Genomic DNA, 6,000 nt, shown 5'->3' with positions numbered 1-6,000 from the left:
TTCTTACGGTCACGTGACCTTAAAAAAGAGGAAAAAAGACCCGTTTTGTGGCTCTTTCAAAACTCTTAAGGCACTTTGGAAGCGCTGCCCATTCATTTCAATGGCCAGGGGTGTTTTGGGAGCTCTATTTATAGTGCTCCCTACCCACCCCAAAGATGCTGCTTGCAGGACTTTTCTAACGTCCCGCAAGCGCACTGCCCGAGTGTGAAAGCACACATTGCAATGAATGGGATGCTAGCGCTAAAACACCTCAAAACTGTCTCAGTGTGAAAGGGGTGTAAGGCTGGTTTCACATCTATGCATTTTTAGAGCTTTTTGCATTTTGCAGATTTGTACTAAAGTCCATTTAACCACTTCCCGACCGCCGCACGACGATGTACGTCGACAGAATGGCATGGGCAGGCATAAGGGCTTACATGTACGTCCTTGCCTGCCCGTGGGTCGGGGGCCCGATCGGGCCCTCGCCCTGTGCCTGCGGCGGTCGGTATTCGTTCGGGAGCGATCCCGGACGAGGGGACGGCCATTCATTCATGGCCACCCCCTCGCGATCGCTCCCGACGAATGAAAATACTCCGTGACATCACTTCCTCTCCTGTAATGTAAACACAGGAGAGGAAGTGATGTATTCTCTCCTCCGTGTCGGTATTTTTCGTTCCGACACCGAGGAGAGAGGATCGGTGAGTTGCACCAACACGACACTACACAGTAGAACATGCCAGGCACACTCACACCCCCCCGATCACCCCCCCAATTACCCCTGCCCCCCAGTCACAGTGACACCAATGTCATTTTTATTTTTTTTTTTGCATTGGTGTCATTTGTGACTGTAATAACTGTTAGGGCAGTTAGGGTTAGCCCCCTTTAGTTCTAATGTACCCCCCTAACCCCCCCAATAAAGGTTTAACCCCGTGATCACCCCCCGTCGCCAGTGTCACTAAGGCTGGGTTCACATTGCAGCGGTTTATGAGAACGAATGTGATTCGCACCGCACTGCAGTGCAAATCACATCCGATCTCTGTGCGATTCGAGTTCAGCCATACAGATAGTATGGCTGAATTCGCATCGCACCCGCCGCACCCGCCGCAAATTCGCACGGGACCCTTTTTTTGGCCCGCAGCAGAATCGGATCGCATGGGTGTTCACACCATGCGATCCAAGTTTGCAGATCGCACTGCGATATGCGAACTGATCTGGGGGTGTCATTAACATTTCACTGACACTCCCAGCAGTTCGCATAGGGCAGTGTGAACTGCTGCCGGGAGGCATGCGATGCGGGAACACGCCGCGGATTCGTGGCGTTCCCGCATCGCTCCAGTGTGAACCCAGCCTAATAAGCAATCGTTTTTCTGATCGCTGTATTAGTGTCACAGGTGACGCTAGTTAGGCAGGTAGGTATTTAGGTTCGCCGCAGCTTTTTATAGCGCCAGGGACCCCCATATACTACCGCATAGCCCCCTGATTGCCCCCTAGTTAACCCTTTCACCAGTGATCACCATATAACTGTTACAGGTGACGCTGGTTGGTTAGTTATTTTTTTATAGTTTCAGGGCACCCGCCATTTATTACCTAATAAAGGTTTAACCCCCTGATCACCCGGCGGGTGTCATTTGTGACTGTAATAACTGTTAGGGCAGTTAGGATTAGCCCCCTTTAGTTCTAAGGTACCCCCCTAACCCCCCAATAAAGGTTTAACCCCGTGATCACCCCCCGTCGCCAGTGTCACTAAGGCTGGGTTCACATTGCAGCGGTTTATGAGAACGGATGTGATTCGCACCGCACTGCAGTGCAAATCACATCCGATCTCTGTGCGATTCGAGTTCAGCCATACAGATAGTATGGCTGAATTCGTGTCGCACCCGCCGCACCCGCCGCAAACTCGCACGGGACCCTTTTTTTGGTCCGCAGCAGAATCGGATCGCATGGGTGTTCACACCATGCGATCCGAGTTTGCAGATCGCACTGCGATATGCGAACTGATCTGGGGGTGTCATTAACATTTCACTGACACTCCCAGCAGTTCGCATAGGGCAGTGTGAACTGCCGCCGGGAGGCATGTGATGCGGGAACCCGCCGCGGATTCGTGGCGTTCCCGCATCGCTCCAGTGTGAACCCAGCCTAATAAGCGATCGTTTTTCTGATCGCTGTATTAGTGTCACAGGTGACGCTAGTTAAGCAGGTAGGTATTTAGGTTCGCCGCAGCTTTTTATAGCGCCAGGGACCCCCATATACTACCGCATAAAGCCCCCTGATTGCCCCCTAGTTAATCCTTTCACCAGTGATCACCATATAACTGTTACAGGTGACGCTGGTTGGTTAGTTATTTTTTTATAGTTTCAGGGCACCCGCCATTTATTACCTAGTCTCACTAGTGTACCCCTAAATTTAGGGGTGTCTACTTTCCAAAATGGGGTCATTTGGGGGGGGGTTTGTGCCATCTTGGCATTTTATGGCCTTCAAAACTGTAACGCCCTTAGAAAGCCTGAAGGCGGTGCTTGGTTTTCAGGGCCCCGTACGCGGCTAGGCTCCCAAAAAGTCCCACATATGTGGTATCCCCGTACTCAGGAGAAGCAGCAGAATTTATTTTGGGGTGTCATTTCACATATGCCCATGGCATGCGTGAGCAATATATCATTTAGTGACAACTTTGTGAAAAAAAATAAAAAATTAAAGTTTGTAATTTTCCCGCAACTTGTGGCAAAATGTAAAATATTCCATGGACTCAAAATGCCTCTCAGCAAATAGCTTGGGGTGTCTACTTTCTAAAATGGGGTCATTTGTGGGGGTTTTGTGCCATCTTGGCATTTTATGGCCTTCAAAACTGTAATAGGTAGTGAGGAGTGAAGTCAAATATTTACGCCCTTAGAAAACCTGAAGGCGGTTCTTGGTTTTCGGGGCCCCGTACGCGGCTAGGCTCCCAAAAAGTCCCACATATGTGGTATCCCCGTACTCAGGAGAAGCAGCAGAATTTATTTTGGGGTGTCATTTCACATATGCCCATAGCATGTGTGAGCAATATATCATTTAGTGACAACTTTGTGAAAAAAAAATAAAAAAAAATTAAAGTTTGTAATTTTCCCGCAACTTGTGGCAAAATATAAAATATTCCATGGACTCAAAATGCCTCTCAGCAAATAGCTTGGGGTGTCTACTTTCTAAAATGGGGTCATTTGTGGGGGTTTTGTGCCATCTTGGCATTTTATGGCCTTCAAAACTGTAATAGGTAGTGAGAAGAGAAATCAAAAATTTACGCCCTTAGAAAGCCTGAAGGCGGTGCTTGGTGTTCGGGGCCCCGTACGCGGCTAGGCTCCCAAAAAGTCCCACATATGTGGTATCCCCGTACTCAGGAGAAGCAGCAGAATTTATTTTGGGGTGCCATTTCACATATGCCCATAGCATGTGTGAGCAATATATCATTTAGTGACAACTTTGTGTAAAAAAAAAAAAAAATTTTTTTTTTGTCATTATTCAATCGCTTGAGGCAAAAAAATAAAATATTCAATGGGCTCAACATGCCACTTATCAATTTCCTTAGGGTGTCTACTTTCCAAAATGGGGTCATTTGGGGGGGTTTTGTACTGCCCTGCCATTTTAGCACCTCAAGAAATGAGATAGGCAGTCGTAAACTAAAAGCTGCGTAAATTCCAGAAAATGTACCTTAGTTTGTAGATGTGACAACTTTTGCGCAAACCAATAAATATACAATTATTGACTTTTTTTTTTACCAAAGACATGTGGCTGAATACATTTTGGCCTAAATGTATGACTAAAATTGAGTTTATTGGATTTTTCTAATAACAAAAAGTAGAAAATATCATTTTTTTTCAAAATTTGCGGTCTTTTTACGTTTATATCGCAAAAAATAAAAATCGCAGAGGCAATCAAATACCATCAAAAGAAAGCTCTATTTGTGGGAAGAAAAGGACGCAAATTTTGTTTGGGTACAACATTGCATGACCGCGCAATTACCAGTTAAAGCAGCGCAGTGCCAAATTTTAAAAAGACCTCTGGTCATTTACCAGCAAAATGGTCCGGTCTGAAAGTGGTTAACATGGTTTTCTATGGAACACGTTCTGTTGTGCAAATCTGCAAAATGCAAAAAGCGCTAAAAATGCATAGGTGTGAATCCAGCCTTAGTGTGGCAGGAAAACTAACACTGCACATCACCCTGAACACACCATCCCCACCGTGAAACATGGTGGTGACAGCAGGGGAAGATGGTCAGAGTTGATATGAAGATGGATGAAGCCAAATACCACTTTATGTTGGTCCAGCATATAAAATCCCAATAAAATAAATTTATGTTTTTGGTTGTAACATGACAAAATGTGGAACATTTCAAGGGGTATGAATACTTTTTCATAGAACTGTACATATTCACTGGATTGTGTAGGTGCCATTTTTTTGTGTGTGTCACATGTTCACCTGAGGTGAGGAATTGTCATTATTCAAAGGTTCTGCTAAGTTTAATAGGTGCCATTTACTGCAGGTCACATGTCTACCCAAATCGAAGAGTTGACATTTTGCATTTACTGCTTTGATGCAGTCCTGCCATTTTCTTTAGCGATTTATTGATGGCACTGAGATTTGTGTGACAGTCATAAACACATTAAAAAAAAGGCAATAATAGTTGAAATCACTATATACAAACAATGAGGCTGCGATCCTGCTCTTAACGCTAGCTGTGATGTGTACATTTCCAGCATCTATCAGTGCTTGTTCCCTGGTTACTAACATCGTTGTCGCACAGTCAGTTTGTAGACCGTCTGCTGCAGTTTATTGCAGGAAGCTATTACTATCCAAAAATGCATCACCAAGCAGGAGACATCGCCATCTCCACAGCAACGTCCAAAGTTTACATCTTTACTTCTGCAATAATCCTTATAAATAAACGCTAATGCACCTGCGAGCCTGGAAGAGAACATGTCCTTATTGGGTATTAAAAGTATATTTAAACCCAATCGCTAAAACTTCCATATAAAATAAATGTTAAAAATAATCTGTTCTTTACGAAGAAGACATCTCGCCTGCAACTCATCACTAATTTCTGTAGCAATCCTGCAGAATCTGACACTTTGAGGAATGTCTGATTACTTGCTGCATGCGATTATTTAGTCTGTTCCTCCCTATGTCATTACTGTGTTCTGTAATGATGAAAGGACCATTAGGAGAAACCCTAGCTTGCTACAAGGGACCAAGAAATCAACATTCCCAGAACTGTTGATAATTTTCTCAGTACTCAAAACTACAGCCCTGCTTACTTCATTTGTTGCATTGTTGCCCCTGTGATGCAAGGGCAAAAGGGATGACTATTGTACCTACCTCCACTTGTCACAGGGGCTGAAGGAAGTAGGACTGCACCACTCAGCTGATAATCGGGCAAGATGGCACAAGATAGTTTAAAAACTAACTATAATTTAAACTAAAAGCACTTTAAAAGCAGGCATCTTTCCGGTATAACCACTTGAAGTCTAGCGACACATGGGTGCGTCGCTGGTCAAGTTTATTAAGGTGATGATGTTGCTTATAGCAACCATATTCTTTTTCTAAAATTATTTTTTTTATGGGCTGTTTGGGAGCTGATTAGCAAGATGACAGATGTTCTTCACTGTTACAGCATTTAAAGCAGATTAGAAAATGAAATCCAGCTGCTCACCAGCAGAAGCTTGCTTCCTATTTGTTTCTATCAGCCAAAAGAACAATTGCCCAAGCCTGCAGGAAACCATCTGTTCCTTTCCAGGGGATGAGAGATTGCATGACTGTGTTGATGCTTAACCAACAACTGTCTAACATCAGCAACGACTCCCATGTTAAATTCCTCAAGATCTGGGAACCGTGGCTGTCATAAGCCTTCCTGACTCTCCCCCCAGCAAGCCTAGGTCCCCTATGATGGGCAGCCTCAATGCTCCAGAGTCCTTATTCCCTCTCTTCCCCCCCCCCACGGCCTCTAACCTCTTGACCCCCCCCCCCAGTCAATTCTGGCTTTTCTTTACTGCTTCACCT

This window comes from Lithobates pipiens, unplaced genomic scaffold (assembly GCF_037356315.1).
Source record: "Lithobates pipiens isolate NorthernLeopardFrog02 unplaced genomic scaffold, aLitPip1_a1.2 Scaffold_1, whole genome shotgun sequence".
In the NCBI taxonomy this organism is placed as follows: Eukaryota; Metazoa; Chordata; class Amphibia; order Anura; family Ranidae; genus Lithobates; species Lithobates pipiens.
The sequence above is the reverse complement of the archived record's forward strand: the minus strand, read 5'-3'. Positions refer to the sequence as shown.